At 39.0% G+C, this 25,069-nt stretch overlaps 1 protein-coding gene across 2 annotated transcripts in view; it reads left to right on the top strand.

Moving 5' to 3' along the window:
* The first annotated feature begins 309 nt into the window (after nucleotides 1-309).
* Nucleotides 310-25,069, top strand: part of tnr (tenascin R (restrictin, janusin)) — a 155,362-nt gene continuing 130,602 nt past the window's right edge. The window contains exon 1 of one of the 2 annotated variants that reach the window (XM_057333098.1): nucleotides 310-1,044. The gene's annotated coding sequence lies outside the window, so the exon portion shown is untranslated. The remainder of the gene's footprint in view (nucleotides 1,045-25,069) is intronic. The other variant, XM_057333099.1, reaches the window with a different exon arrangement.

The raw sequence follows: 25,069 nt of genomic DNA, 5'->3' as shown, positions 1-25,069 counted from the left end.
CTCTAAAACTGGCATGATTTCATCTTGAATATGTTGTATAGCTACTGTAATGCCAGGATGAAGCTTACAATTCTACCACATTCAGACCCAAAAGTACAATGTAAAAATAGACCTGGGGGACATGATGATGTCTGGTTCGTCTCGAGCAGTCAAAGCAAGAGCCTTTATGTAATGTTCCTTGCTTGACGGCACAGGCGTTTTGATTTATTGACAGCTAATTATATCCGCCGCGAGAGCGATGCTGACCGTGCGAAACTTTCCTGAAAGACAAGCCGAATGTCTCCGCCGCGATGAAGCGTATCAACTAATCTAACAGCCTGACGCCCTCCGACGAAGTGCTGCAAAGGTTTTCTTTCAATCTCGATCTGAAAAGAACCGCGCAGCCGGCGTATGACTTCACTTTCTCTGCCTCCTGAAACATTAATGCCTGCCTCAGTTTCACTGTTTCTCACTGAGGCAGGGGTCCGGCTGCCCAGCTGACAGCCCAGATTGCACTTTGCCCGGGAGAGAGGGAGACGGTGAGAATGAAAGAACGAGTGTCTCTCTCCCCGGCTTTCCAAGCTAGCAGGATTAGTTCTGGACCGGCTACTGACGGAGATTGGAGCTACCTCTAGAGGCTTCTGGAGGAGAACGCCAGCGCCCGGCAGATCAATACATTGGAAGAGAGGGAAAACATGACAGGGGGGACTGAGGAATAGGGAGGATCGGAGCGAGAGAGAGAGAGAGCGAGGGGGTGTCGCTTTGAGAGGGATGGAGACATGGAGATAGTGTGTGTGTGTGTGAGAGAGAGAAAGAGAGAGAGAGAGAGAGAGAGAGAGAGAGAGAGAGAGAGAGCAGGAGCAAGGTGCACACGCCGCTCGGCTTTCTCATTGCAACCGCGACAGGCAGCCAGAGAAGAGCTCCGGTGGCAACAATAGACTTCAGAATACACAGCCCAAGCGATCAATACACATTCTCCAGAAACACTGTGAGGGTGAGAAAGCTGCACAAGGAAGAACAAGAAGAGGTGAAGATTTAAAGACGCCGAGGCAGTTCTTAAACTGGGTAAGTTGAGCAGCTTGTCTTTAATAAGCGGTGCTGTGCAGGAGGGAATGGAGGGAGCTCAGGTAATGAATTGGGTTGTGGGTTGTGCATCAATCAGAGTATTACCACCGTGAGCTTGAGATGAAGCATCAGGATACTGAAGTCGCAGACTGAACGTCATGTAACTAAACGTGTTTTCTAGGGTTAAATCACTTAAATGGGTTTTAATATTCATGTAGTGGGTTTTACTCGGTGGGTGTTACAGAAGTGTTCATTGCATTCATACTGATTTCTGTTGCTTGTGTAGTTGGTAATAAGAAGCGTGTTGCAACATGTGCATGAAGGTTTTATAGAAGTTGTTTGCACACGCACTTTTGATGTAATCTTATTTTTCTGAGTTAACTTAGTTAGATATATTGTAATCATTATGAATTATTTAAAGAATAAACAAAATTCTACGAGATCAACGCAAACAAACAACACAAATATTACAATATTAGTCTATTTATTGACTATTGCGTGTGTTTTAATGTGTATTTTATTACAGAATATTGTATGATTATGAATATATCATATTATAATATTATTATAATGTTTTAATATTTTATATATACGCATGTATGTATATCTTTTATATATATATATTTTTTACTTGATACAGTACAGAAGTATTGTTAGGACTTTGTTCAAAATTGTTGGAGGTATGACAAACTCTTTACTAGAGAAAATCTTCATAGGGATCGTTCTGCTTCATCAAAATAACATTTCCCACTAATTCAGTTTATGATGAACACCTTGGTTTTGTCAGACACTCATCTGCTCATTGTTCATTGTACTTTATACCATTGGTTCCTCGAACTGGGGGGCTGTGGACAGATTTTGTGGCATTTAATAAAATATAGAAATTTTCATTAATTTTATACAATCAAACATTAGAAAAATAAGACCACGAACAAAAAATATTGACGTTCCAGCACTGTATACCTGAATATGTTTTTGGTTTAGTAAAAATGATAAGTTTCAGATTATAAGCCTTTATTTGGGGGGCCGCAAAGTGATGCACCCTACACAAAAGGGGGCCTTACTACGAAAAAATTTGAGAACCACTGCTTTAGACATTCAATGAGTTGCCAAATAAATCATACCATGTGACCTACGGTGAGACAGTTAAAAAATTGAAAACAAAAGTTTTATGAAAATAAAATAACATAAGATATAAGATATAAAATAACATTCATTGTTCGTTTTTTGTCCTACCATAGGACACGTGTGGTTTATTTGTCAACTAGCCGTATATACAGTACAGTAATTGTGCATGAATGTGTATGTTTTGTTTTAAAATGACGCTCTTCATTGCTATGCATGCAGATATTCTTATGTTGTTTAAAAAAATCAAATGCAATGTTTTTTTGGGTCAGCTGAATTATTTCAAAGTTTGCCATTCAGTGCCAATTCCTTACAAATCCAGCTGCTGTCTGTTTCCAGAATCAGATAAGATCTGATTGATTTCTGTTCCATTTTCTGCCTAAATGTTTTGTGAATACGATACCAGCCTCAGTGTACCCAAGAGTGAGCAATTATTGTTGTGTGCAGTGGAAAAACTTTCCATCCAAATAGTTGTGGATGCTGTTATGGGCAGATAATGTTGTCACCATCCATCTCGCAGGATAAACTCACTTATTTATTTCCTGCACTATATACTGGACTTTTTATTTTAGAGAAATCTTCTCCCCCTTGCTGTGTGCATCCATATTTTTCTCCTCGCCGTAGAGCTGCATTGTGAAGGATACTGTCATATTTCCTAAGTGTTTGATTTGTCAAAGTCAGTTGAACATATTGTCCATGGGCACAGAGTGTGGTATCGGCATGATATAAAAAATCTGGTGTGGGGGATTTTTACAGATTTATAGCGGCTGTATAAATCCTAACACCTCGAGTTCTCTTTTTTTCGCCACCATGCTGGCATGTGACGAACGGTCCCGCACGCCTCCCCACGCGCTGTAAAATGAGAGCCCAGGGGTACGTGGGTAATCTCTCCGTAGGTAGATCACACCTCTCGGTTGCTCATTCCTTCCTCCCTCCTGCCTCTCTTTCATTAGTCTTAGGCATGATTTCAAAGCTTCGCCAGAGTCTGAGAATTCAGATAAAATTCTCTTTCCTCCCTCCAGCAAGCAAGCCTATCTATTAAACATGCTGTCGTCAGAAAGCCTTCACGCAACCAACACAGTAGAATTTATGGAAATGTAAATCAATAATGTGGTTGACACACATTCGATTTCAAAATGTTTGCTTTGGGTAAAACGGAAAACATCACACTCATTACCAACACAAATGTACGTATTTGCGTTGGTAATGAGTGTGAGCGCTTGAATCTTTTCATTGGAATTACGCATTGCGGAAGGGGTCGTATGTAAAAGATCCTAAACATGTGCAATGTGTCAACTTTTTGTTGACAGTCAATCAGAACTTACCAAGAAAGTGCCATTTCTGACCAATGAGATTTCACAATGGGGGGGGCTCCCCTGCTCAAAATGTTATTTCTGGTTATAATCAAAACTCATTTGCATTGAAGACTTTTCTAGTTGCTTCTTTATGTCTAACGCGCTTAGTACACAGCGTTAAAATGATGTATCTCAAGCCGACAGTGATGCCCATTATGTATAATACTCACATCTGTGTAGCATGTCATGATTCCAATAGAAAATGTAATTCTTGTATTGCACTTCTGTCTCGGTGAGAATAATTAACATGTACCGGCACGCCAGTGGGTGGCCAAACAGAACAACTGTGTCGATGAGGAAATTAATAATTTACATAATATTTCTGTCCGGGGGATTTGCCTCTGCACAATGCCCAGCAATAACAGGCTTGCACAAGTTTCATCCACTATTGCTCTTAGACTACAAAATGGTACCCACAACAACCCCCCCCCCCCCCAATTGGCATGTGCTCTTAGGGGAAATACAAACGTTTCAATGGAAATTGGGCAGCATATATTGGACCTCCCAAGAATCATTGTCCAAAACGAAAGCAGATTGTGACTGCCGTTCTCTATGTCCCAGGGAGGCACACTCTCCGTTGCACTGCTATTAAATGGCTTTCAATTGACTATTCTTTTTGTCATTGACTTAAATACAGCTTAGCTGATGGATCCGTTTACCATAACGCTAGGTTATTGCACTTTGTGTGCCATTTTTAATGTTCTCCTGCTGCTAAAATGACCCAATTGTGGACTACTGTTCTCAATTTAATTACCAACTCTCAACATTTGCCAATTACACATTAGGCCAGGGAAAAATGATTTTGTACAAATTAAGCATTTCTTGTTCACCCGTCGAACACCGAAGCCGTGGTCCGTTCTGTCACGGGTTCAATCTGTTTGATAAATGCTCCGCTCTGAGATGTTGTGGCATTCAGCTACTGAAAGTTGAATAGTAATATCCGAGTACAAAAAGTGGAGTGGAGAAAGAAAATTAGTTGAACCTCTGCCCTCTGCTTGGGCAAACACTCTGAACCTACGTGCCACCTTTTCTGTTTAAAAGCCTATCCAATTCAGTTTTATGCAGTACATCCTTTACAGACTCTTTTGTAGCCAGCGGGGGGAGCAGGTGAGCTCCTGCTTTGATTGAAAAGGTGCTCCAAGCTTGATGATCATCTGTGAGACAAAAACTTCATCATGACACTCAAAATGAACAGGATGAACATTAGTTGGTTAGTGGAATTGGTTCATTTAGCATTACATTGAGCAGTTACAGAAAGTCCATGAAGTTGAAAACAGAAAAATATTTACATTATGTAATTTGATCTAATTTAATAATTGTCAAATTTTTTGCACTCCTTGCAGCACCATAATTGAATACAGTGACTGTTTTACTAAAAAAAGACTTTCAACATCTGTCATTGTTTTGCACCTCAGTAAAGTAAATGTTGTTATAGACCACTTCAGGAGACGTAAACAAAGCTTGTCCAAGGCTGATCCAGAAGAACTTCCTGTTTCAGTTTTTGAACAGTACACAAACGTTTGAAAATACAACCAATAGAACATTTATATTATTATTAATAATAATAATATATAACAATATTATTAATATAGCTGCAAGCCGCAATTATAGGGCCAAGCCCACAAAATGCAGCAAGCACAGAGCAGAGCCATACCATAACAGAGCAACAACAGCAAAAACAGCATAAATAGAAGGTACATGAAGAACACACAGGTTGAAAAGAACTCAAAACGAAGACTACATATAGAAGCACAATTAGCAATTCTAAAATAAACAGAAACTGGAAGTGCTTCTGGACCTCCAGACAATTATTTAAAGAGTAAGTAGCATATGATTTTTAAGGTCCTACTTTGGTTTATGGAGTGTCCAACAACAAGTGTATGTACATACAAGGTGTAAAAACACTATTATGTCGTAATAATAGGCAGTTATTCTTACCATACTTCTTGTCTGACTCTCAAATGATTCGTTCGGCGATTCATCCGTCTAGTCCCCTCCTATCCGCTAGCCTAGTGTCATGTGATTGGTCAGATGATGTAGTCTGTTGTGATTGGTCAAACGCGTTCATCATGTGTCGCAAATGGAACGCGTACCATCATTACTGGATTAAGGTTTACAGGTGGTTGGATGTCATAAAAATTATTTCATGAAACATTCTATTAAGTTCATAAACGTTGAAAGTATTTGGAAAATTAATTGATCCTTCTGCAGATGCCAGTAAGAAAAAGGACATTTACAATTCTCTTGTAACAGTATTATACTTGGACTAGCAAGATAAACAAACTGTAATACCCCAGAAATAACAGTACATGCTAATGATAGCGTTATATGCATTAGCTAAACACAGACATAAGGTACACAAATATTTCTTGAAGTTAAGACAAAAATAAATATTCACACTTACAGGTTGTGATTCGGTGGAGCTAACAGGTCCAAATAAGGTTGGTATTGCCCCCTCTTTCAAGGATAGTCGTTTCACATATCCTGCAGTGAACGCGGCAAGATTATTGAAGCAATCTTCGGTGAAATGACGCGCGCACAGTAAAACCCTGGGGAAAAATTGAAAAATGAATTGTAACCATTGTTCCCTCAGAAGTTCTTCCTTTGGTAGTTGAAATAAGACGGACTTAGTTTCACAACATAGAACACAGGTTCTAGACATGATACACACGCATCACGAACGAGCGACAGTGTTTTGGGGAGGAGACTAGTGAAGTTTTCGCGGCAGTCCCAGCAAAACGTAGGCGGGGACTATGTGTAGTGACGTAGATACGCGGCGGTTAGAGACTCGGACTAGCTCATGTCTTGTTTGCATGATTCAGAGTCGACTCCCATTTTTACAAGCCAATAACTTTGTTATTTATTCACCTTCGGACTTACAACTTGGCAGACAGCTTACTTTCAAACACGGCAACATAACACACTGCATGAAATGTAATTTTCATGATCTCATGCTACTTACTCTTTAAACCATGTCCTTTCACCTAAGCCTGCTGTACAAAAACATGACAGCAATCCAATTGTCAGAAAAAAAATCCTTTGCTTACAGAGTACTGTATATATGGCTAGGTGTGATATCGCATGACGTATTTCAGTGATATCTGTCAAGCTGTGTAGACAGAATTCCTGTTTTCCAAAATAAAAGACTCTTACTGTACCTTTAATAGTGAGAATGCAACAAGTCAACACTTTCCACGTCAGGCTTTTTTTGCATATGTGCTTATATTGACACTATAAAAGGTATACCTGACAGGTATTCTGAGCATTTTAGATAAATTCCTAGCTACTGGCATATTGAAAAGCTTTGCTGAGCTCAAGAAAATCAGCAATCAATGAAAGTCTTAAAAAAACACTGTTATATAGAGCTCTGTGACAAAGAACATTTGACTTATCAGCTAGCATTCAATCAGGGCCAGCTAACCGATTGATCGCTCTTGTAAAGCTCTGGAGGAAATGGAGGACATTAATAAATCAGCTGTGATTTACACACACACACACACACACACACACAGATAAGGAATTTCTTTACTATTATTAGAAATGGGCCAGGGTTTTCTTTACAGACAAGATGCTGAATGAGGACAGAAATGAGAAGTCGGTTTAATAGTCAAATAAAGCAGATTTGTGTAAATCATGTATTACTTGTCACATCATAATGTAGGATTGACCATGCTTTCAAAACACTTCTAAAGTCAATATTTTTGGTGTGGAGGAAAATTTTTTAATCTTTGCTCTAAATATTCTAAATACTACATTTCTAACCCAAATGGGAAAGTGGATCTTTAGCTCGTGACATTTGTTTTGATGGCCAAACAGTATTTTAAGCTGTTTCCAGTCTTTTCAAAACAGCTGCTCTGCGGTGCTATCATAAACAGACTTCAAGACCTTAACTCCACGCGCTTGCTTCATTGAGGCTGTGATTAAAACCTCATGCTGCTTAAGGATCTTAACCGATCCTGTTCGAGAAACGCATGTTTTCTCATTTTTAAATTGCATGCTTGTTTATCTCGCACTGAAGATCCTGTAAGTAATAAAACACAAGCCTGGTACAGATCAGAAAAAGAACATTGTGGATGAATTTTGTCTTTTCGCGAAGCATTCGGGTCACAGCTTGTATAAGGCTTTACAAGAGCTCATGGGTGTCTGTGCGTCGTTAAGTCACACACGCTCGTTTTTCATTTCCACTGCGGGTGAGGTTACGTTTTCCCCACCAATCAGGTCTTGCGCCGGTTAATTGACATGTGATTAAGGAGTAAAACAATTATTTGCTCCACTGAAGATTCCATCTGTCTGCAATTAGACCGAATTGTATCATTAACTTAATATGTTATCTACTCGCAAATTTCCTCCCCGCTAAACGTTTCAAATGGAAATGCGCCAGCTTGCTTGCTTAAGAGACGGCGGCTCTGTGAATGCACGCCCATGGAGATACAGTTGTCAGATTAATCTTTCCGATAAAGTGTCGTATTCAATTATTGCTGGTTTTACGACGCTTAAGTGGGATTTTAGAGGAGACATGGTCAATGCGTGCTGTCAGAAGCAATCATTGACAAGATGTCAAATCTATATTGCTAAAGAACACAGAGTACAGTGTCCGTTCAAACTGATGTTCGACATGTTAAGAGGCGGAGAGGAAATAAACCTATCCACATATTAAACCGAGAGACATTTCAAACCAAAACGACTTTTTTCAGACGAAACGTGAATAAATGATTTTATAATGGCTTCTAGGCAGTGCGTAATGACGGCGGTGGAACTGATTAACTTCATCCAATAATTAAACAAATATCATTGATTTAACGCACAGCAGACAGAGCTCGGCTCCGAACACCCATCATCCTCCATCCGCCGCTGCTTCCTCTTCTCCCTCAAGCAATAGGCCAATCAGATGTCTGCAATTTGAGAAGTGCAATAACAGCCAGACACATTGATATTCCGCGCGGTGCTCTTTCCGTCCCTTTGTAAACAGATAACGGATAGACGAGATTGAAAATAAGTACAGTTTGTTGGAAAAATATATATCACACTCTTCTGGCGGAGCCGGAATCAACAGATCTGTTATAGGGATATTTTCTCTGACCCACTGTTTGTAGTTGTGCGGCTGGCTCTTTTCGCTCTTTCAGTTGCTAGTTCTACCCATCTGTGCGGGCAGATGGAGATACACTCCCACATAAAGTTTCTTTGCCAATTTCTATCCTTCCTGCTTTGTAGTTAAAAGAGAGCATTGAAGCCTTTTTTTTTGGATGCTTTGTATCTTCATAACCTGGCCAGCTATACATTCATTGTCTCTTTCGTAGACGTTTGAGAATAACTAACAGCATCCCGATGGCTGATATTATTGCATGTCTTATTTGAATGGACGAGTTCGACTGATCATCAGGGAGATTTGATCTTTAAACAAAAGCCAACACGATTGCTGACGGGTGTAATATTTAAATAGATTCTGCTTTGCCAACAGAGTCAGGGAGGAATCGCGAACAGGTTTGAGGATGTATCCAAATACACCCAGCACGGGGCATTATTTGATGTAAATTCTTTTGGTCAACATTTTGTAGAAAGAACTGCTAGGAGATCTGTAAGACATTTAAAAAAGATGCTCTTAAACCTTTCAGGTCTTAAAAATGATTCAAAGGCTCTGAAACGTTTTACACCCTTGGAGGAATATCAGAGACGGAGGTTCACAGAAGGGTCAAGACTTTTTAACTTAAAAAAGGGGGTGAACCAGAAAAGATTGAAAAATAACGTGCCATGACAGCTATTTTCTAGTGGCATTACCTGACAATAACCTTGTGTTTCTTAAAAAAAAGAATCCGATTATAATGTAATAAAATTCAATATATAACTATAAATTATAGATGCACCGATATATCGGCCAATAATCGGTATCGGTCGATAAAAAGCGATTTTTCACACTATCGACTATCGCTGTTTAAAAACAGATGATGATCAGGACCGATATATCCTGTCAATCAAAGAAATACGAATTTAACCTTCAGTATCGGTATCGGCAGATACCACTCCGAATAATCGGCTAGCAGTATCGGTGGAAAATTTTGAATCGGTGCATCTCTACTATAAATGTAAATACTAAATATATAATAATTTGCTCTTAAATTCAACCTAAACCAGTAAACAGTAGATTGTCATTTCAGCCCCGTACCTCCAGTATTTACAAGTATAGTGTGACTTTTTCCCATCCCTGCACATCAAAAGTGTCATTCTAGTATTCGTGGCGTTTTTTTGCCTGACAGGTCTGTATACTCATAAACAAGCACGACACATCCCCCATCCCCACTGCCACGGAGCCGATATGGGCTGTGCATGTTTTTAAATGCTGTTAATGCGTGCTGGCCTATGGAAAACACATCCTTGGAGAAAACAACTCCAGTCTGAGTAGTGTTTATGAAACCTATCCACGGTCTGCACAGTCTGACTTTATATTTCACATTACAGCCCAGCAAAACAGGCTTTCTGGATTGACAGTGTGTGTGTCACAGTAGATAAGTGTGTTATGAGCGGCAGGACGCTGGAATTGGTCACAGGTTTTTGTTACAATCAGGCCCTTTTGAATGGAGTTTTTCTTTTCTATTTTACAGTGCTTAGCTTGCAATTGAAAGGTTGCAAACGTTGCGTGCTTGTAAATAAATGTCATTAAAGCAAAGGCTTGATTTCCTTTAAAATCACCTTCCCAATGAACCCCTATTTGACTGTTGGGTTTATTCTGCTGGAAGAATGGGTTGTTTGGTGAATCAACACATTTTGTGGAAAGCATCAAAATCACCTTCACAAAGTATCAATCTTAACCATCGATGTGCCTTGTTGTGAAGTAGCTCCATAGGACATTGGGATTTTAAGATACAAATCATTAGCTTGCCACAAAAAGCTAAAGAGAGAAATATGGCATTTCCATGCATCACGCTCGATATTCTCTTGACCTCAATGTGTATTGACTTTGTGCTCTGTAACGAGACAGAACTGACCAGAAAAACCACACAAAAAATACAGTGACCTTTTACTGTGTATGCCCCGATAAGAGACAATGCGTTTCAAACCCCCATGTCTAAAAATACTACAGCATGCATATTGTTTATAAAAATGAAACTGGTAAATATTAATCAATGTATGAAAAGAATGCTAAGTTTCAGCGGCTGCCCAAAAAGTTGCTGTAGTAAAACAAAGATCGGCTTCAGAAAGAATATTTGAGTCTGTTCTTACAGTGGTTTCTCTGAGTCGACAGTGTGGCTGTAACGTCTTTGTATTCTGTGAACATTCAGCTCTGTTTCATTCACTATCAGCTTTGCCTCAGAGTTGAAAAAAGAAGAGCCATTTATGTCTCCTATTTGTTTATTCATCATCAATTCAACACTGTTCTGTTTTTTCTTCATCAAACCCATATTTGTGCACATACAGTAGATTATCTCGATCATCAGCATCTTGGAGTAATTACATTATATAATCAGGTAATTGTCTTCCATTATAGTTATATTAAAAAGAGTGCATTTATATTACAGACATTGTGTAAAAGTGGGCGTTAAACAGTGGCGTTACTTTGTTTTGAAAAGTGGTGGGGATAAAGACAGGGCTCCAGACTGTGACTAAATGTTTTCAAAACAGCGCGAGCATTTTTTACAAGTACTCGTGCATGTGCGAGCTGCAAATTTGGAATTTCGTCTAGTTGTTATTTCATGTGGAAAGATGAGTAGAACGCGACCCGCCACTAGTGCAGGCTGTGTGTGATAGTCAACTGCGTGGGTCACTCACGTGTCACTGATGTTTCCGCGGACGCGCACAATCCAGGTCGTCATTGACAAGTTCACACACACACAACATGAGCGCATTACTACGCTGTTTGCTGTGACGGATTTCTTGAGCCCGAGGACGAACGATTTGATATATGAGATGTTTAAAACAAAACTAACCGCGGAGGAGTTCAGGAAACATCATTTATCTGTGAATTACTTGAGACAGCGCTGGATCATTTCAAATCCGTTCACAGCAAGAACGAACGACAGGCGAATGCTCTTGTTTAGTTTTATTTGACGTTATATTTACGTGTTGTGTGAACATGAGGAAAAGTGTCCTTAATACACAATAAAATCATCAAAGAACGTAACAACACAAGACCTTTTATTTTGCTTTAATGGGTAACACTGTTAACAATTAAATATATACTTTTTGACAAACGCAATTTCTGTTGGTGCAAATGAATTCAAGTTACAGTCTCTCTATTTAGCACCAATCAATAACAAAGCTTCTCTGTAGACCTGGAAGCAGAACCAAATCTGCAGTCATCAAGTAAATTATTTGTCACTAATACTAATTATTTGTCAGTAATACAGTTATTTTGGGGAAAATAATTGAGTAATTGCATTGCGGGCTGATTTAAGGTGTGCCCCGAAATTTTTTGCGTGCTTTTACTGCTTTCTAGTAGAAAAAGTTAGTCTGGAGCCCTGCAAAGTGGAGCAGGAAAACAATACTTTAAAAACGAACATTAACTCTGTGGGAATAGACTATTATTGTGAGTGGACTATGGATGTGCAAGGGGCGTGCACATGGCGCGAAGAAAGCATGCATTACTTTATTTTGCTTTCACGGGTGCGTATTCAGTGTGGTCAAAAATCATTCTTGTAGTTACATATGAGTTATTCCACAGTTTTGATGAGTTTTAATGTGTTAAATGTCGACCCTTTGAGACGATACAGTAATCATTTCAGGAGCAGAATGTTGTTTTTAAACATTTAAAAACAATTTAATCAACATTATTAATCACAATTACAATATCATGGGGAAAAGCAATAATGATTATGCCATAATCATGCAGATCTATCAGGTATTTTAATATTGTATTTAAACGTATTACTCCGTTTTTAAATGAAAACTACTGAAACTAATGTGTGTGTTTTCCCCATGTAAAAAATTGGTGTGTCTGACACACATTACCTGTCGGTGGGTCCGGATTGAAACGTTTGGGAACCCCCTGCTACTTAATGACAAACATGACTTATCACGTTTTCACTTTCACGTATTATTTCGGTCATTGCCAGACAGGCTGCAAATATACAATGAACTTTCAAAATTTTTGCTTTGAACTATACATTTCATGAAACTACAAAGTTGTGACTTTTTCCGTTTAGTTGAGACACGTTTTCTATCAAATACAATGTAATAAATCTTGCGATAGACGATAGCAACCGCATATCGAGAACAATAAGGACGAATATAGCAACAGATTACAATTAAGAGCAAAATGTTTGGTACATGTATGACTTGAATAGCCACTTTTCAAATATTTTTTCATCATTTTATTGAAAATAAATGCTTAACGATCTGATATGTGATAGGGAAAAAGACATGAAGTAAATTACACGCTTTACGCTCTACGCCACTGGAGCCGCAGTTTAATTTTCTCTATTGCGATCTGAAACTGGGGGGCGGAGATAGTGTAAATTTCCTCTTCTTACAAGGCGGGTTATTTGCACTGTAAATAGACACTCCGTTGTTCTTATTTCTTCCAGTAAGTGGTGGGGACAAAATTGACTTTGGCAAAAAGTGCTGGGGACATGTCCTACCTGCCCCACCCGCAAATATGGCGTTAAAGGAACAGTTCAGTTTGACTCATGTATAGACTCAAAAAATGGACTGGACGACAGTTTTACCCAAAGCTACTTAAAATGTAACGATAATAAATAAAAATGTCTATTTGAAAATTTGCATTACATTCACATTGTGGTATTTGTATTGGGTTGCCGTTTTCATTTTCGAGTTATATGTCATTTCTTACAAAACATTATATTTGTGTGAAACCCTTCTATCTCTGTACATCAGTTAAACTAGTTTACAGAGACATGTTACCACACAAGTTACAACCTTGGTCAGTGGACCAAGTCAAATGTTTAGACCCACAAAATGTGGAAAGCAGCATTCTGAAGAAGATGAGAAGAAGACATCTGTCCGTCGAGATAAGGCAGAAATCATTTGGAGCAGAATAGTCGCTTTCCACTGCACAGGCACACACACACGCACACGCACGCACGCACAGGCGCACACACACACACACACACACACACACACACACACACACACGCACACACACACACACACACACACACACTTTAAAAACCACAAGCCTTTGAAGTTTGATTATTCAAATGAACACTGGCAGAATTAAATGTGAGAAAAGTGAAGTGGAAACAAAAGCTATGGGGGAAAGGAAAACCCAAATCCCAGGGTATTACAATGTGTTTTTATTTAAGAATAAGCAGTACAAACTTGCACATACAAAGTCACCGTTTTCCTGTCCAAAAAAGCCATCCTGACTTATAGAAACAGTGTCCGTGCCTTGATGTTTGTCTCAACCCCAGTTGTACAATCTCCAGGCCGCAGAGGGAAGAAATAGGATTAGATAAAAGTTTTTGGGCATATTTCAAAGGAACGCATGAGCCAGGGCAGTCATGCTTGAAATTTTGCACGTTTGTGGTACAGTGACCTTTGCACTGAGGAATCAATTGTGTTGCGAAAGAAACAGTGAAGTGGTGGATGAAAAAGAGGTCATCTTTATATCATTAAAGTCCTTTTGAAGGGGAAGAATGAAATCTCAGTGGACATCCCTGAGGGGTGATGTTCTTGAGAGAAAATGACATTTTCATCCTGTTTAAATTCGTTTAAGGACTAGTTTCAACATGCCTTGCTCTTTAATAAAACTTTGCAGTGAATGTTTAGAAACGTTGAGACAAAAACTAAAGCTGAAATGTGTGACAGAGTATTTATGCAAATTCGTTTTTTTTAATAGCATCTGTTTCCTACATTGTGCTGTATTGGCTCAATGAGAGTGGTGCGTGTTTGGGGCGGGACTGTCTGATTGTTCAGCCAATAGCAGGCGAGGGTGTGTTTGGGAAATCTTTTTTCCAAAAAGTTGACTTTTTTGCATTTCCATTGGGTGAAGTTGGAAGAACCAAATGTCATCTGTTTTAAAGAATAGCTACACTGAAATAAATCTGTTGGATTAAGGTGATAGTCCACCCAAAAATAAAAATTCACTCATCATTTACTCAACTTTTTGTCATTTCAAATCTGTACGACTTTCTTTCTTCCGCAGAACACAAAAGAAGACATTTTGAAGAATGTTGTTAACTGGCCCCCCTTCACTATATTATACAATAGAAGTGAAAGGGGGCAAGTGCTGTTCGGTTACCAACTTTCTTCAAAATATCTTCTTTTGTGTTCTGCGGAATAAAGTCATACAGGTTTGAAATGACAAGAGGGTGAGTAAATGATGACAGAATTTTCATTTTTGGGTGAACTATCCCTTTAACAAAATATTATTAAACATGAAACCTAAGCATATTACACTTAAGTTTACTCCGCATTATTGATCAACTTTATCTTTGTTAAACAAATTCATTTATCTTTTCCAAGATAAGTAAACAGAAACTTCAGTTATAAACGTACCTCGATCCGACAGCCTTGTTTACCTCAAAACTCAAAAATATAACAAACTCTTTTAAATCTCCAATATAACTGGATATTAAACACTTACAAGTGTTTCCCGTTACCGAAAAACTAATAAAATAAAACTTACTTTTCGAATGCTTCCAATGTTTTAATTTCTTTTTTACACAACACAAATCATGCATGCTAGTTCCACCTTGAATGGATTAAGTTTGATGATGAACGTTGAATTAACTTGTTTAAGTAAATTGGACAAGCAAAATTTCATTTTACAGTGAAAGAAAGTGACTTACATACAGATATAGTAGCAAACTGTGAATAACACTTTTCTGTCATCAGAATTAATGTACCTGTCCTTTAAATTGCTGCGGCTGCTCATTAAAACACTCTATGCACTAAAGCACTATATCTGTCTTCACTGAACAGCTCAAAGGATCCAGACCGCTGGAATGAAGAAGGAAAATGCACCATTAAAAAAGTTAAAGGCTCATTTACAGGCAGTCCTTATGGACACAGCTTTAGCACATCGCTAAAGTTGTCTTTTTCTCTGCAATGAACTGGTTTAAACAAGCCTAAGCAGCCACAGTTGCCCAATTCCATTTGCTTATTCCTTTTTCGGGCCATTGCTTTAAAATAATCTAAGACAGCCATGTAATTTAACAACAACAAGAACATATTTGTTAGTTATAGCTGTGTGTGCCAGAAGAGCCCACATTATCCAACAATACCCCCACAGTAATGTTCTACAAAGGCTGATCTTGATTTATGGACAAATGCAGGGAAGATCAATAAATACCTACAGGCTATTCAACACGTCTAAATGTTCGGTCATGATTGTTATCAAGCGCAAGGTCAGTTTTGCTCTTTTAAAAGCGTAATGAACGTTTTGGACAAGCAGTGCATTTTTTAGCATTCAAACAGTTTGAAGTACAATATCAAATCCATCATTTATTGCATAAGATGGTGAATTTTTCGCACCAAATGCTAAGAGAACTATCCATGCAAAGTAGCGTTTAACACATCATATACTCGCCTTTAAAGACTGAAAAAGGGCATTCTCTGCACATCATATCTGTACATCGTACCTGCCACTTTCTATACCATTTACAGTATGTTGACATACTGTAATATCTGTAGTACCTGCGAAAGACACTAATCTGTGAAAGTTAATTAAAAAACGAAACGATCATTTGTTTGATTTCACTTGATGTGAATAATGTAAAATGCACAAAAATGAAAAGCTGCTTTATACTCATTGAAATAGTTCGATTCATTGAGTGGTTTCGTTTAATGCGAAATGCGATTTCTTTCTCATATAGTTTCTTTGAACTTGCCCAAAAATAACATCAAAATAGAGCTGGGCTTTAAACTCACATAAAACTAGTTTGCATAAATTTCTTTTTCAATTAGGCAGGGAAGCGAGGGAGAATATTGAGGTGAGGAGCTGTATTTTTAGACAAAGCCAGCCAGCAGTGTCAGGACCTGAATAAGTAGTTCCCGTTTCTTCAGTCTCGGATGTTTCAACTTCATGACCCGCGCAGGCCGCGTACTGTCAGTGCGGTTGCCAAGGAAACGGGTGTCAGGCTATGATGAAGGCTGTTGAAAACAGACAGGAGATTTCGGGTCTGCTGCACCCGCTGCCCTGGGTATCACATCACGTGCGATCTATTCCAGAAAATAATTCAACAGGGTCTTCTTTATGCAACCGAGCTGCGGTATGAATTCAGCAGTGACCGAATTGTACTGCGAATCAGTCTGTGGAGTCGCCAGATTATGTAACCGTTCGATAAGATGCCAAAAGTCCAGCTGGCTGTGTCCCGGGCTTCCCGGGCAACTGGTGTAAATTAGTGCCCAATCCGACTCCCTGCTGTCTGAGGAACAGTGTTTAGACTGTGTGCCCCCAATGGCATAAGCGGCCCACCTGCTCACATGATCCCAGGACTGTGGCATTTCATCAAAGCTGACGGTACTAGGAACGGGTGAATGTTGCTTTACGAGGGCAACAAAAGCTTCTCGCTTTCATCCGTGGGTCCCTCTGGAATCGGTCAAAATGGACCTGGAGAAGACCGGAATATGTGAAAGGTTCAATACAGACAAGAACTGTGTGTTAAATCAGTTCATTGACTATCGGACTCACTCTTTGGCTTGACATTGAGAGTGAAAAAGGCCATCAATAAATAAGAGTGGGTGTTGTGACGCTCTCCCATCTTCTTCCATTAATGCTGCTGTGCTGCTTTATTGCTGCTGGATAGCCACTGCGGTAAACAAATTTAGTGTAATTTATGTGCGAATTGTAGTAGGCATTCTGTCTCTTTGATTTATTGTTTTAGTGCTTACTTACCTAAGCATTTGTTTACTGAATTCAATAACCTATGTCATTTAAAAAAAACACATAAATTTAGTGACTCATAATAGCGCGCACATTATTTGTGAATCCCGTTGAGCTTTTCATTTCCCATTCTTTTTTCCTTTCGTGCATGACGATCATTGAGGTAATTCTGTTCCAACAGTACAAATAAAGAAACAATATTGTTTACGCATTTGCCTGTGAGACCCAGCTAAAGTCGTTTTTTGTGATTTTCTGTTTTTAACATAAACCTTGATATGAGTGTAAAGCCATGTCAAAGACTGAAATCAATCAATATTCAATATTTTAATACTGGCCAACTTACAGTAAACACTGTCAATAAAATCATTCATTTCAGTATTTCATATAATTAATTTCAGTATTATGAATAAAAGGATGTGGCAATATATTGGACAATAATCGGTATCGGTCGATAAACCAATTTTCGGCCGATGATCAGAGCCTGAAATATCCCGTCTATCAAAAGAGGACAGGAAATGCTATGAATTTGTGCTCTGTATATACAAAATGTTAAGAAACATCACTAGTTTGATGTTCGATATTAATAGTCCTTAAATGAATTAATAACATTCAGAAAGTTAAGAAATATTCATTTCATCTTCAGATTTTCGTCTACAGGTATCGGAAGATATCATTCCGATTAATCAACGATCAGTATTGGTGCATCTCTGAATAAAAGTTTATAACATTATGGTTTAATTTGATATATATAGTATCAACATCTATGAAAGAATTGCTGACCTTCCGAAATTTCTGATGTCCAAATTTGCTGTTTTTTAAGAAATAGAAACTGTAAACAAAAAAATTTACTTTTTAAATGAATAAAGCGGCCCTAACACATGCGGTTTCTGCCAATCTCATATTAATCTTGAGTACCTATAGAGTAGTATTGCATACTTTGTATCTTCGAAGAGTATTTAATTTGATCACATTTATAAAAGATAGATACAGCTGTACGATTATTTCCGAAAGCATACGGCGCCTGCGGGGGGGAGGGGTAGGCTGAACTAAAGCACGTGCGCACCCATTGCCAACAAAACACAGACATCAGTTTCACTCACCGCATGCGGTTCATGTCCGGCATCTTTTAGCGCTGGGACGGCTCCATATATCAGTTTCAAACGATCTCCAAATCCAGCGTTATATCCACCGTTTATATAACATTCATCACCCAAATGCAGTGAACAAACAAACACCTGAACTTCGCGAACGTTTGCTCTCTCTCTCCTGCACACAAGTGAAAGTGACGACTGCGCATGCTCCATCTCCTGCTCTCCTTGCTGCCGCGTAGGCGTGCCGCGTGCTTTTCCAGGAGAATTGTCCAATAAGGGACTAAGAAAAATTGTTACGAAACAGTTTTATATGTTCGAAAAAAACGTTCCAAAACCTGTACGGTCGCTGGGGGGGTGTATCGAGCACAGAAATACTACGTAATACGCCCAACTCGTTTTTGGACAAGATGACCATGTTAAGCATGAGAAGACAGCACGTTTAACATTGTAAAGAAGTCAGAATGCATGACACACCGTTGCATATAACTGCTTTGATGCTAATGTCATCATTTGATTGAGACTTTGGCAGAGGTTTCACAGACAGTCACATTTTATATATTTTCTCCTCATCTCACATGACTAATTATTAAAAACTCTTTGGTATATCGACACGCACGGGACAATTGCCTCTCCAGTCACACGTTTTAGGCCAACACTCCCGTTCCGCTTCAAATACAGAGCAAAGCAGTCCATTCCCATTTAGGAGGTAATAAAACACTGGATCCCTGAGGAAAAGTGCTTGGCTCTCCAAGCAGTGAAAGCTGAACCTCAATACTTCTCTGCCACTTCTTTCTCTCTGGTTTCTTGCACCTGCCAAGCGGCTGAAACTTGCATTGTCATGAGCGTGTCAACAGCATTACGGGCCAATCCAGCAGTCACCTCGGTGACGACCGTCAAATCCCTCTGAAGTCCCTCCAAATCCATCTATCTTCTTAAGCCACCCCCTTTCCCCCGACATGGGCGGCAGATTCTCAGCTTGAGATGTCTCAGCCTGGCTAAAGAGTTTTTTTCAAGGTTTTTCTCCTCATTTCTGTGAGCTTGGAGAGCTCCGGAGGGCATGTGTTCCTGGCAGCAGCGCTATTTTGAACCCGTTTTTGAACCTGCCATTCCACTTGGACGGCAAAGACTCCCTCGAGACACTCCTGTCCATTTGTCTCTGTCTTCTGACTCACAGGTGCTGGGTCTCACTTTCATCTTAGCCTCCTACCACACATTAACTGCGTCGCTTTATGCCTCACGTCACTCGCTATTTCCCAAATACAGACAGAAAGGCCGGTTTGTATTGTGATCACACATCACATTGGCCTCTTGTGACAGAATTGCTTGCAGATGAAGCAAAGGTTAGATTGTGATGGCAGCACAACTAAAACATTGTTTTTTACCAGATGGGCTAGTTTTTCCATTTTTTTACATGCATTTCTCAGTCATTTTTTTTCGGCACAAAGCTTTACTGCAAAAAATGACTTTCTTACTTAGTCTTTTTTTCTTGATTTCCATTTAGGTCATTTTGCTCATCAAGAAAATGGATCTTGATTCAAGAATTTTTAGAAATTTTTACTGGAAAACAAGAAAAAAAGACTAAGTAAGAAAGTCATTGTAGCGAGGAAGGCGGGACAAGAGCCGTGGGGCAGGAAGGCGGGGCCAGTGGCGTGAGTGATAATGAGTATCAGCTGTATGCGCACCGGTCCCGCATGCCTCACGGGGAGCTAGGGAGCATAAGAGGACGAGCGACGGGACTGCCGACGAGAGAGGACCGGGCCCGGAAGCTGTTAAATTTGTTTATGTTTGTGTGGCCGGCAGTCGTCCGTGAGGGGCTGCCGGTCTTTTATTCTTGGATTATTGTTTGTTTATTTTTCATTAAAGTTTGTTAAATGTTCACCGGTTCCCGCCTCCTTCCTTCCCTACATTGAACTTTGTTACAGTCATTTTTTGCAGTGTTGACAAACCAGTCCAGTGACTGACTCTTGCAAAATGCACCACCCTCTTTAGTCTTTCAACATGTACTTCAACAAAAGAAGACATACATCTGTAAACAGGCACAGAGACCGTATGGAAACAATAGTTGGCACAAGCTTTTGGGAAAAATACAAATTCTCTCATCATTTATTCACCACTAATATAAAAACAGAAAACCACAAAAGAAGATATTTTGAGAAACGTTTCAGTGGTTTTGTGTCAATGGTGGTCAGTGTTGTTTGGTTGCCAACATTCTTCAAAATATCTTCTTTGGTGTTCTGCTGAAGAAAGAAGGTCACAGAGGTTTGGAATGACATGAGGGTCAATTAACGACAAAGAATTTCTGTTTTTGAGTGCATTATGCCTTTAAGTTCTCATCTACATCATGTCCCCTCCGGGTGCACACTTGAGGAAGAATGTCCTTGCTTGCCTCCTCCATCTTTTTCAATCTTCTGATTGCAGATTGCCCGATACGTTCAATATTCATTGTGTCCAGGAGGGACACATATAGAATGATGGTGGTCATCAGAAAAATAATTCCTCTTTAGTTTTATAGTAAGGTATTGGGAGTGAAGTATGAGATGAAACGATGCCTTTCTGGAATGTGACAGCATGAACGTGCAGTGCCCTTATGTGCCAATCAATTGCTTACAAGGGTAATAGTTTTCGAATTGGCAGTTTTGAAAAAAAAACATGCAAACGTGTACAGTACTATTGAAACTCAAAGCTTCAATCTTGTTTGTTTAAACACAACACAAAGTACATCAAAATAAGTTTGTCCTTTGATTTGCAACAGTGAGCTTATAATAACACTATGGCCCGGTTTCACAGGCAAGGCTTAGCTTAAGCCAGGACTAGACCTTAGTTAATTGAGGATATTTAAGGCACTTTTATAAAATGCCTTAGAAAAAAACATTACTGGTTTGCATCTTGAGACAAAAATGGCATGTTTAAGACATGTCAGGGTAAGATATTTTAAATTATGGCAGGTCAAACATTCATTTCTATCTGGGACTAGCCTTGTCTGTGAAACCAGACTGAGAAGTCAGTTGCGATTTCACAGAAAATATCAGTTTGATGTCATTTGTGACCCTGGACCACAAAACCAGTCATAAGTAGCAATAGCCAACAATACACTGTATGGGTCAAAATGATCGATTTTTCTTTTATGACAAAAATCATTAGGATATTAAGTAAAGATCATGTTCCATGAAGATATTTTGTAAATTTCCTACCGTAAATATATCAAAACTTTATTTTTGTGAGTGGATGCAGCAAAAACTTCACTCGCTGCTGCCGGCTCTTTGCGAATTACCCACACAAGTTTGGTTTCTATGTAAAGCTTAGAAATTTAGATTTCAGGTTTATTCACTCTCCACAACGTCATTACAGCGGTAAGCCAAAAGAGAGCATTAAAACAAACGTTTCTTTTTAGCAACGGCCTGCTACAGTTCCTCTGATGGACAACTTTAAAGGATTGTTTGCATCCTCAGATTCCAGAGTTGTATCTCGGACAAATATTGTCCTGTCCTAACAAACCATACATCAATGGAACACTTATTTATTCAGCTTTCAGATGATGTATAAATCTCGGTTTCGAAAAATTGACCCTTATGACTGGTTTTGTGGTAACCTGACGTAACCTGCAATTTTATGTTTCAAACAGAGATGGTAATAGCGAGGCAAAAGATACAGACTGCAGCTTTAAACTTTAAAATAAACAAAATTCATAGAGCAAAACCCTGAGTATCTACAGCTTAAGTGGGAAAAGATTGCATTAATTTTAATTGAATGCTTTTTTTATTCAAGCAGAAACAAAACGATTCACATCTGTTCCAAGCATACTGCTGTTGTGATGAGTTTGAAACCATACGGTCTGTGGGTGTTGTGCAGATATGCTGTAAAATGTCGCTCACACATCGTCTAGGAGGCGTTCCTACTTTTGGTTGCCCTAGTAACAGTTATGAAGCACTGCTTAATGTTGACATGTTTCATGTTATTCTGTTTTGATTTATTGGTTTAATGCTGCTAAGTATTAATATGAAGGGAATGATTTATTGGGAAATAAGTAGTGTATATAGATTACACTCACGCGTAACATTAGAATAAAGGAACAGTTCACCCAAAAATGACAATTCTGTCATCACTTACTCACCCTCAAGTTGTTCCAAATCTGTATAAATGTCTTTGTTCTGATGAACACAGAGAAAGAGATTTTGAAGAATGTTTGTAACCAAACAGATCTTGGCTACCATTGACTACCACTCGACCTGATTTTGCCAAGTGGTTGATGTCCTCAGGACAACATATTTTGTTGACCTAAGGACAACATTTTTGTAAATAAAACCTAAACCTAAACCCACACCAAACCCCAACCCTAACCATAACTTACCCCTAAAACCAGAGGGAAATGATAAGTGAAAAACAATGGTCAAGAAGCACCTAATCCCGGTTGGAAGATTAAACTAATCAAATAAACTGTAAACTTATTTCTGAAATCGGATTGGTTGATTTAAATGTTATCCCAGGGTCAACATGATGTTGCCCTAAGGACATCATCCACTTGGCAAAAACAGGAGAGCCGTTGACTACCATAGTAGAAAAAAAAGACAATGGTAGTCAAAAGTTCCCCAGAACTGTTTGCTTTCCCACATTCTTCGAAATATCTTCTTTTGTGTTGAACAGAACTGAGAAATGTATAAAGCAATTTTCCTACTATGGTAGTCAATGGCTGCCAAGAACTGTTTGGTTACAAACATTCTTCCAAATATCTTTCTCTTTGTTCATCAGAACAAAGAAATGTATACAGATTTGGAGCAAAGAGGGTAAGTAATTTAAGACAGAATTTTCATTTTCGGGTGAACTGTCCCTTTAAGTATAAAAAAGAAGCAATGTGTGATCTTTTCTATTACAACAATGTCACTTTGAATTCATATAAAGTAAACCTGTCGTGTTGCTCATGTCGACAAAAGGTGCCGAGCTTAAAAAGGAATGAGATCCTGTCGCTGGTCCTTTAAAGGTACACTAACTCTCTGTGGGTTGGCTTTGAGGTGTCTTGTGGTTGTGTCTTGCTTGCGTCAAATGAACTTTAATTGTATTAAGAGTTGTGAAAATCACTTTGTTCATTGTGTAGGAGGTCGAGGGAACGGCACTGAGATTTTCTCCTTCATAAACGACCAAGTGCTCTATGCATTATGCTCTTCCTATAAAGCAGTGTAGTCATGAAAGCAATTAGACGTGGCTATAATTCCAGCATATTTTCCGCAAAGCTAATAACTCCACGCGTAAAGCATATTTATCAAGGCTTAGAGGATGCGAAGTGCACCAACAATATGTATAGGTACACATTTCACCCGGAGCAATTGTTGCGGAGAAATGGCAATAAATTCACACGCTCTCTTACGTATGCATAGAAACTCTCTGGAGGTAGAGTTATGGCTGCAAAAAGATGCCTTGTGTACTTCTTCAGTTCACAATACTTCAGGCTCCTGACAAGGAACAAATAGGTGTCCTTATACAGCCATTTATAGTCTGTCCTGAATAAAAGTGCTATGGAATGAAATCGCTGTTTTACTTCTGTGCGTAAATGCGGTTTGGATGCTCATTTGCTGAGGTGCTCCGATGAATGATATTGCTTGCTGTCTTTTCAGCTTGAATTTTGCAAGTTTACAGGCATTTGTATGCAAAAGCAAGCAATTGAAGGCCAATTGGCGCAGCGCTTTATAAGCTTTGAAGCAAGCGGGCCAACAAACTTGACGAAATGCTGATCTTTCACCCCCTTGCATAAATAAAACAGTCCAACAAGCTCCAGTTCATTAGTGAAGTAATAAGCATTGAGTTATGATGGAGTTTTAGAATTCACTCCATAAACCCCATAAAGTCAATTTGGCCAAAGTAAAATACCTCCGTGTCACAACCAGGAGGAAATATCACAGTCATATTTCACTTTTTATTAACATAATTTCGAAGTCGCCCCCGGGCGAGATTTGTATTTATACCGCGTGAGCTCCCCGCTAGAATCTCAGCTGAATTAAACCCGCCGCCTCAAAGTAACTGTGACATTTTGGCTGCATTAATATTATCCTCACTCTCGTGAGCACTGATTAATTACAAGACCCCCATAAAGAAAAGGCAACAGTTGCTGGTGTGTTTGCTATATTACATTCTTTCCTTCACATTTTCATTTCTCATAGTCTGCTTTTGTGGTCTCTAAGTACTGGCCAATTAATGTAATGTGCTTAAGTCTTAAATGGCCACTCTATTGAGATGTGCTTAATGAATACTGCTCATTCATAATTTCCCTGCATGTTACCTGGTCTTCATAAAAGTGTTTCTTCCAAGTTACAGTATTGTAGAGTGAGAAAGAGTGATGAATCACTTTTTTTATGGTTAGCTAGCTAATGTTTGGTGCATGTCATTTGGTTGGCGTAAACTGAGTTGGATGAAGCATTTCAATTGTTATTTATAGAGATGTAACGATTCACCGTGAGCCAGTTGAAAATCGATTATATGTGACGATTCAAGTCGCAATGCACATGTCTTGAACAGCAGGGGCCGCTGTGTTTACTGCAAACTTGCTAAACGTGGATATGCTGATATTTCTTAAATGTAAAAGAATCCAAGAAAAGCACAGAGTAAGTCTTAGTTTGTTTATGTTAAAGAGACTCTTGTTTTATTCTTTTTTTCATTTGGAATTTAAAATTGCAGTTTGGTTTTGTTAT

Source organism: Triplophysa rosa, linkage group LG5 (genome assembly GCF_024868665.1).
Source record: "Triplophysa rosa linkage group LG5, Trosa_1v2, whole genome shotgun sequence".
NCBI classification, from domain to species: domain Eukaryota; kingdom Metazoa; phylum Chordata; class Actinopteri; order Cypriniformes; family Nemacheilidae; genus Triplophysa; species Triplophysa rosa.
Note: the sequence above shows the minus strand (reverse complement) of the source record. Positions and strands in the feature narration are given on the sequence as shown.